General features: G+C 43.2%; 1 long non-coding RNA gene across 16 annotated transcripts; it reads left to right on the top strand.

Moving 5' to 3' along the window:
- Positions 1-236: 236 nt before the first annotated feature.
- LOC127321874 (uncharacterized) lies at positions 237-4,126 on the top strand. Of its 16 annotated transcripts, none has more exons than XR_011752006.1 (7): positions 237-660; positions 844-995; positions 1,153-2,675; positions 2,799-2,904; positions 3,162-3,361; positions 3,513-3,630; positions 3,746-4,126. It is a non-coding gene; the product is annotated as an uncharacterized lncRNA (long non-coding RNA). The 16 variants fall into 16 exon arrangements; XR_007864376.2 differs by having other exon boundaries at positions 1,153-1,701; positions 1,842-1,898; positions 2,439-2,675; positions 3,162-4,126; XR_007864380.2 differs by having other exon boundaries at positions 1,153-1,294; positions 1,451-1,529; positions 2,439-2,675; positions 3,162-4,126.
- The last annotated feature ends 5,355 nt before the right edge of the window (positions 4,127-9,481 follow it).

The following is a 9,481-nucleotide window of genomic DNA, read 5'->3' on the forward strand; positions in this document are numbered from 1 at the left end:
TCCGGAGCTACAACCCGCGCTGGGGCCGGCCCCGTTCACCGGCTGACCGGCGCGCTTGCCCGTGTCGCGGCCCTACTCACTGGCGCCCCCATCTCAGTCGTGGTCCCTGTTCGCCGGCGCGCTCCGCCCCAGCACGTTCCTGTTCGCCGGCGAGCTCACCCCAGCACGTCCCTCGCTCGCCGGCGCGCTCCGCCCAAGACGTCATCGCCGCCGCGCGCTCCGCCTCAAAGACATCACTGCTCGCCGGCGCGCTCCGCCCCAACATGTCCCTGTTCACCGGCGAGCTCGTCCCGGATTCGTCCCTCGTTGGCCTACTCCTCTTAGACCAGTCGTGCCGCCGTGCCGTGGTCAGGAGAGTCCCCTCCTGTGGCGATACAGCCGGGCCTCCTATGCCGAACGCCGGCAGGCCGTTCACCGCTCGGATTCGGTAAGGATTGAGGTCAAGATCTCGCCGCTGGTGGATGGCTCACAAATAGAATTGGATAACGGGGCTGGAGAGACGAGTGGCCAGGGGGATTGGGATTCAGATGGAGCTACAGCCTCTGCCAGGGAGAAGCTCTGGTGCTTAGGGAAGGGGGTTCTTCGTGGAGACGGAGCTAGAGGTCAGGGAGGCATATCGTGCCCAGTCAGCAGGCTCCGCTGCGGCTCATGAGGATCAAGGTACAAATTCATCTACTATTGCTAGCAGTATGCTAATAGTAGCCTGGTCCTTAATTTCTCATCACGTGCAGATTTTTTTCCATTTTCCTGAACTTTTCACTGTATGTTTTATGTTTCGTATCGATTTAGTGTCAGTAGAGGAGAAATCGATTGGTTATATCTGTAATTATTTGTGTGAAGCAGGGAAGGTACATATGAGAATGGGGTGGAGAGGCACGCGGCCAAGCAAAAGGCACCTACGAATTGGGTCCTGTGCACTTTCTCTGATATTTTAGAGCTTATTCCTTTCCATAAGTATGTCATTATTGTATTGGGTGATGCTGACAATGTAGAAGGTACACTATAACATACTCCATTCATACCGCTGTAGTTGGTTGCCAATTTTATGTGGCTAATTCTAATAAATCAGCATATAATTGTTTTCCCCAAATTTGTTTCATATCAATCCTTGGTCATCTGAAGACAAATAAGCAATTATTGACACTTTTGTAGGCATGCCGTTTGCTAATTCTCCCTGCAAGCATGCAAAGCTTGGTTCGCTTCCAAATCAACAAGGAGCATATGAAGAAGTTTCTACATACTACAGAGATAGGTCATATCCTACCAGAATATCAAAGTCCGCCTATCACCTCTAGTTTGTGTTGCACTTTCATCTCCTTCCCCCCAATTTATGTGTGGCCATCTGGTTATGTATTCTGATGAATGAGCACTATGTGTCTATGTTGTTTTTTTGTCTTTACGGTTTGTAGAAGAAATTCATTGCTACTGATTTCTGCCTCGTGTTTTACAGGTAATAAACGAGACGGTCTGGTTGGCCAACATTGCGCCAAACATTTCTAGGAAGACGCTGCAAGATGTTCAGTTCAAAGGTGAAACCCTCCTTATACAATTGAAGAATATAGATCTATCATGCATAAAAGCCAAACCATTTTATCTTGATGTTATGATCTATATGAAATAGAAATAGTAACTGAGTACTTCTCAAATTATAAACCTGAAGAGGAGATTCTTTGCACTACAATTCAAATGGATCAGGTTCAAGTTAGTACCTGGATTATTATTCCACTGATTTTTTTTACACTGGGATTATAAAAACACTATCTGGGACTGGATAGCTTTTTTTTACGCTTTGAACAACTTGCATCTTAACACTATCATGATTTATTATTTGAACAACCTAGAGTGCGATTCAGCTGATCTGTGTTCCAGAGAAAGGTTGGGTGGTGCGGTTGATTCAGGTATGCTCTATTCAAAGAGGGATGCTACTTAATAGCTTTGGGAGCAAATGTTGCATCGTGGTTATGAAATGATATGTTTGTCAGTCATCAAAGTACAACAACTAAAAAAACAAATTATAAAAATACTATTCATAGCAGGCTTTGTTATCCAATTGTAAATGATACTTACAGTTGATGTATGAATTCCAAAACTGCGAGTGGTCCTGTGAACATCCTTCAAAGCAGAAATTGATTCGATTTGGCCAAATTCATTCATGAGATGATTTGTACAAAGTATACCACAGTTCAGGCACTAATGTGATTATTAATACAGATACAAGATAGTTCGTGGTGCTATCAGAATCTGAATAATGAAATTTTGAAACCCGATGGCGTTACACTGCATACAAACCTGGAATGGTTGCCACAAAAAGGAATTGCCTATTAGTTGACCTACATCGTCTATGGTTTACAGTATATAATAACTGTCTCAAAGAGCAAATCGAATAATATGTGCTATTGGCAATATAACTTATTACACTGGTCTCTCTCATATGTCAGGTTGTGTTGTTTTAACGGAGCAGAAAAAAGTCAAGTTGATAATGTGTTGATATATGTTACTACTGGAATATCATCTCTCATGTATTAGCTTATTGGTGATTCCTAGATGACAGTGTAAATATGTACAAAGATGCAACCTTGACAATATTGCATAAGAGATTCAGTTGGAACTCCGCAAAAGAAGGATTTAGCTGGGATTTATGAGCACTGATGTTAGTATTGTATAAAATTGAAGTGGTATGCATCAAATTTATTGAATGTGGCAGAGAATTAATTTGTAAGGTTTTGATAATATTTCTCTTCTTTGCAAGTATTTGGGATATGTGGAGAGAAAAAAGCATGATTGTTCTGCTTATTCAGGTCTTGACATTCTGGATATTTTGGGACATTTAAGTCGGGAGAATATGCTTCAAGAGGATGCAGGAGTTTTTTCTCGAATGATGTGAATAAGTTACACGAGCTTCAGGTACGTAGTGATGATTTTCTGTAAACTTTTTGTTGTTGTCTTGTGCTGACTAGGCTTTAATTTGTTTCAACTACAACATGCTCGTAGTAGTATTCAGCTTCTTGGAACAAGCAAATTTTATTCTAGACTAAACAGGAATAATGAATAGAAAATCGGATACTGTTATGTTGTCATGTATAGTGGACAAATTTTGTTACTTGGATCCGATCATGTGGTCATTTAATATAAATAATTACTCATTGGTTATTAGTTTTCAGGTACAGTCAGATTTTTTACGAGATATCACACGGTATTATACTTTTCACATTATTACAGTGGCGCCATCGATAGTACACATGACAATCTCTAATACTATGAAGAGGGAGATTCATCATCTGTCGTGCGCTGCGACCCATGATCCGCACTTGTAAGAAAAACCGTTGCCAAAAAAGATCATGGCGAAAGAACCAGTTTGCATGTATGTTCATGCTAATGTGTTTCAATTCGAGCATGACAAAGTAGTCAACACGGGGCATCATTGAGGTGTGGAAGGGTTAGGTGGAAGAGGACAGCCTCGCCACCATACCAAGGCCGTCAGCGAGGCCATGGCTATGATGCTGCACCTGCAGAGGGAGAAGGCCCATGTCCAGATGGACCTTTGCCAGTTCTTTTGCCTTGCCCACAGGAAGCTCGTCATTGTTGCCGCCAAGCTTGAGATTATGGATCCCACTGCAGCGTCAAGGACAGGTTGTATCATTTATTATCTTCCTCATTTTTCAATGCTTCATTTTGTTTCCTTCCCTTAATTGACCTGCTGACCAGCTAATCGTGCTCTCGACCGTATGTGTTTGTTTCAACGAAGGAATCAACATGATATTCGACGCCGAAGAGAAGGGTTTGAGATTCAGCACATCTTCTCTCTGCCCGTCTACATACCTCATATGCTCAGAGTGTTCTTTGCTCATAGAAGGTTATATCATAATTTTTAAGAGGAGAAGCGTATTATCGTAACAATAGTAATTCATGCTCTCTGCTAGATTAAACTATCAAAGTGATGAACTGTGAAAGCTATTCCGTTTTTACTTGCATACAGAGGAGGCTTTTTTTTCACTTATGGGTTTCTAAAATACTACTATTTCTAGGACCTTTTTGATGCCTACGGAAAACCTTATGTTATCAAAACTTATGTTGCATACGGGTATAGGTATTAGCTAATAGTATGAAGTAAAGGAGGGATTCCATATTCATGTTCAACGACACACTCGTTTCTATTTCAAAATTCCGATAGTAATACTATTTTCATTACTTACTTGTTCAATTGTGTGCACATAACGAGCAGGAGCACTATGTTTTTCCTTTTTGTGAAAAAAGTAGCATTTATGTTTTGAAAATGCCTCATTTTAAACAATGGCATGACGTTTTAGACAAACAACAGGTGTTAAACACTTGGGTATTTCTTTGTATTTTCTATTATTAATATAATTTAAACATGACAAAAGGAGAGTTGTAAGCAACAATTAATATTGTAACTTACCGGAAGTATTTATTAAATGCAGCAAAGAATTAATTTGCAAGGTTTTACTTGATGATATTTCTCTTTGTTGCAAGTATTTGGGATATGTGGAAAGAACAAAGGCATGATTTGTTCTGCTTATTCACGTCTTGACTTTCTGGATATTTTGGGACATTTGAGTTGGTAGAATATGCTTCAAGAGGATATGCCACGGGTCCTCAAACCAATGCAATAACTAAAACCAACCATTAACTCAAGAATACATCCATGGAATTGAAAAAAATTACCATGACGAAGCAGATATCATGTGAAATTCAGCCTGGTGGTGAGGATATCCTTATTGGCTTCCTACAACGATCGAACGGTAACGGAGGGGGAAATCAACAACTCGATTGAAAACACGGAAGATTGAACAATGAGGTGGAAGCACCATGATACTTGCTTGCTCGCCTTCGCTGGAGGATTGACGAAAGAGAAACATGACATGGTCGACTACACGGATAGGGCGCCGCAAGGAGGAGGCTTGCAGGTGGCAGATGCTCGTGTCTTGGTGACAACATGTTGAATTGACATTCTCATGTGATATACATAACATGGATAATATTAACTTTTCAAGGGTAAGAAATAGTCTTAAGCCATATGTTGGTGATGTTGAGGCTACAACAGTTCCATGAGGTCTCGAATGCGCTATCGGCAGTAAAGTACATGATCGTATACAGGAATTCTTGTTCCTCAATTGAGCTCCTGTTTCATAAAGCTATACCTTTTATGTAGAAGTGTACAACTACCCTAATATCATGTTTCTAAACATGGATAATGAAAGTTTTGGCGTAACTGTTTGTTTTGAATTTTTATAGTGAGTTGTGAATTATATATGTGCATTAAGAAATGAAATTTGAGGACCCGTAGCAACGCACGGGCATTTGTACTAGTTTTTTAAAAATCTCACACTTCTATTTCTCTAAAAATTATGGCATTAAATATGTAGATAGATATGTACAGGATGAGTCTACGCAAAAAAGTCCCGATAAAAAATACTTTAAATTTTGAGAAATACAAAATAAATAAATTTCTGACAAAAAGACATACTATTTTAGTGCTACTGTACTACCATTTACTGTCACAAATTTGTCTTTTTTCTAAATTTCCAAAATATAACGTATTTTTTAACGGGACTTTTTTTGCATACACTCATACTGTATACTGTATATATGTATCTATATATTTAACACCATAATTTTTAGAGACACAAAAATTTGAGGTTTTAAAATTTTCAAAAAACTGAAATTGAAGGGAGCACTAGTGCCCATGTGTCAAAGACACTTTTTGCCATGATAAGCCTCTTGCGTTGGAGGAGAAGGCGCTTAAATATTTTTTTTATTTAGTAAGCTTTATTTTTTCCTCTATAAGGGTTTAGGTAAGCGTCTACCATTAGAAAAAACTTAGCAGATCCTTCAAATCTCGACTTGTGAAAACAGGAGTACAAGAAGCTGTAAACTAAATTTAAAGGCTGAAAATGCATCGTGCAGACAACATCTTTACAAATATGGCACTAACAGACAACATCTTTACCCGTGTGTCAGGTTCTTTTTCCTTTTTTCCCTTTTTTGCTTCCTTCCTCTCTTTCTTTCTCTTTTCTTGAGCAGCCCCTGCCTCCACCCCACGCCACGACCCCTTCATCCGCCTCGCTGCCGTCCCTCGCCCGCGCCCGCCGCCACGCGCAAGCCCTGCCCGAGCGCCGCCCTCGCCCCACGCCCGTGGCTCACGTGTCACCCTGCCTCCGCCCGCAACGCGGCCCCTCCAGCTGCCCGCGTTGGTCGCCCCTCCACCTGCTAGCACCGGTCGGCCCTCCGCCTGGTCACACGATGGCTATCACAAGGAAAGAACGCTCGGGTATAGAAATAACCGAGGCACACGGAGACAAATATGTATTCTCGTGTTCCATTCCTTTGCAAGAAGGTACGTCACGTTTGGAGGGGTGGGGATCCCACGAAGGATTTCCCAACGCCACGAAGGCTCACCCTATTCTCCGAGCCTATACCACGAGGTAGCCCTTTCCTTATGGCTAACTTTTCCTCCACTCCGGAGATGGCAAACTCCAAAACCACTTCACAAGCTCCACGAAGGAGAAGTCCGAGCCTCTTCACAATCTTCCTTGAAGAGATCACCGGTGCACCAACCGCCAAGCCAACTAGGAGGTCTCCCTCCAAGAGTAACAAGCTCACGGTCTCTCACTCGAACTAAACATGGTGGAGAGCTCAACACTATGCAATGATGCAAAGCAAGAACACTAGAGGTATACAAATCCTTCACACTCAAATCCCACCGAAGCAACACATGCTCGAATGAGATTAGAGAGGAAGAACAAAGGAGGAAATCAATAAATGACTTCAAGATCTAGATCCAAAGGGTTCCCCTCACTTAGAGGAGAAAAGGATTGGTGGGATTGTAGATCTAGATCTCCTCTCTTAGATCCCTCAAGAATGAGCAAGAATCATGGGGGGAATCAAGAGATAGGGCAAGTTCTTCAAAGTCAACAATGGAGGAGAGAGAGTGGAAGAACTTATTTGGCCCAAGGTGGAAGAAAAAGGGCTATTTATAGCCCAAGATGCCGTTGGGGGAAAAAGTCGGGCTGAGAAAGCTAGCCGTTTGAGGCAAAGTCGAGCAACCCGGCATACAGCTCGGCAGGGCCGGACCAGGTGCCGGGAATTTCGGCAGCCTACCCGGCATGTCGGGCGAGAGGCCGGATTGACCAGGAGGCTGGGCCGGTCGACACCATACCTTGTGGACCGAGCCAGATGCCGTCCCACCCGGTAGCAGCACTCGGCATGCCGGGCTGTGTGCCGGACTGACCGGCAACAGCACTCGGTAGGCCGGGCCAGAGACCGGATTTCGGGACCCCTGAAAAACCTTTTCTTTTTTTCTTTTAAGCAGAAAAAATGCTCCCGAACTCCGATTGACATGAAACCAAATTTGTTGGAAAGATAGCGACAAATAGAACTCCAACAAAAACGGTGAAGGCGTCCAAACTTGAAAACGCAATAGAAGATGCATGCGGATTCCTTTTTCGATGAACTTGGGCTTGTTGTAAATCTAGCAACAAGCTCAAGAACCTCACACAGAGAAACACCAAGAAGCAATAGGGATATGCAAAGTATGCAAAGGATTGAGCTTCCTAAGACGATGCGATCAAGTTACCCAACCGAAAGCCCCTCTTGATAGTGCGGCTATCTATCCTATAACCCGGTCTCCAATAACCACCTTGAGACCAGTAAAAGGAAAACCTAGCAAGGACATACCTTTGCCTTGCGTATCCCGCCTGATCTTGACGATCACTCTTCAAGATGCATGATACGTCCCAAACGTATCTATAATTTCTTATGTTTCATGCCACATTATTGATGATATCTACATGTTTTATACACATTATATGTCGTATTTATGCATTTTCCGGCACTAACCTATTAACAAGATGCCGAAGAGCCAGTTGATGTTTTCTGCTGTTTTTGGTTTCAGAAATCCTAGTAAGGAAATATTCTCGGAATTGGACGAAATCAATGCCCAGGGTCCTATTTTTGCACGAAGCTTCCAGAAGACCGAGGGGGAAAGGAAGTGGGGCCACGAGGCGCCGACACAATAGGGCGGCGCGGCCCAAGCCCTGGCCGCGCCGGCCTAGCGTGTGGGGCCCTCGTGTGGCCCCCCGCGTTGCCCTTCCTCCTACTTAAAGCCTTCGTCGCGAAACCCCTATTACCGAGAGCCACGATACGGAAAACCTTACTGAGACGCCGCCGCCGCCAATCCCATCTCGGGGGATTCTGGAGATCGCCTCCGGCACCCTGCCGGAGAGGGGAATCATCTCCCGGAGGACTCTTCATCGCCATGATCGCCTCCGAAGTGATGAGTGAGTAGTTCACCCCTGGACTATGGGTCCATAGCAGTAGCTAGATGGTCGTCTTCTCCTTATGTGCTTCATTGTTGGATCTTGTGAGCTGCCTAACATGATCAAGATCATCTATCTGTAATGCTATATGTTGTGTTTGTCGGGATCCGATGGATAGAGAATACTATGTTATGTTAATTATCAATCTATTACCTATGTGTTGTTTATGATCTTGCATGCTCTCCGTTATTAGTAGAGGCTCTGGCCAAGTTTTTGCTCTTAACTCCAAGAGGGAGTATTTATGCTCGATAGTGGGTTCATGCCTCCATTAAATCTGGGACAGTGACAGGAAGTTCTAAGGTTGTGGATGTGTTGTTGCCACTAGGGATAAAACATTGATGCTATGTCCAAGGATGTAGTTGTTGATTACATTACGCACCATACTTAATGCAATTGTCTGTTGTTTGCAACTTAATACCGGAAGGGGTTCGGATGATAACCTAAAGGTGGACTTTTTAGGCATAGATGCATGCTGGATAGCGGTCTATGTACTTTGTCATAATGCCCAATTAAATCTCACTATATTTATCATATCATGTATGTGCATTGTCATGCCCTCTCTATTTGTCAATTGCCCGACTGTAATTTGTTCACCCAACATGCTATTTATCTTATGGGAGAGACACCTCTAGTGAACTGTGGACCCCGGTCCTATTCTTTTACATCGAATACAATCTACTGCAATACTTGTTTTACTGTTTTCTGCAAACAATCATCTTCCACACAATACGGTTAATCCTTTGTTACAGCAAGCCGGTGAGATTGACAACCTCACTGTTTCGTTGGGGCAAAGTACTTTGGTTGTGTTGTGCAGGTTCCACGTTGGCGCCGGAATCCCTGGTGTTGCGCCGCACTACATCCCTCCGCCATCAACCTTCAACGTGCTTCTTGGCTCCTCCTGGTTCGATAAACCTTGGTTTCTTTCTGAGGGAAAACTTGCTACTGTCTGCATCACACCTTCCTCTTGGGGTTCCCAACGGACGTGTGTCAACTGCACGCATCAAGCTCTTTTTCTGGCGCCGTTGCCGGGGAGATCAAGACACGCTGCAAGGGGAGTCTCCACAATCCAATCTCTTTACTTTGTTTTTGTCTTGCTTTACTTTATTTACTATTTTGTTTGCTGCACTTAAACAAAACACAAAAAA

Source organism: Lolium perenne, chromosome 2, assembly GCF_019359855.2.
Source record: "Lolium perenne isolate Kyuss_39 chromosome 2, Kyuss_2.0, whole genome shotgun sequence".
In the NCBI taxonomy this organism is placed as follows: Eukaryota; Viridiplantae; Streptophyta; class Magnoliopsida; order Poales; family Poaceae; genus Lolium; species Lolium perenne.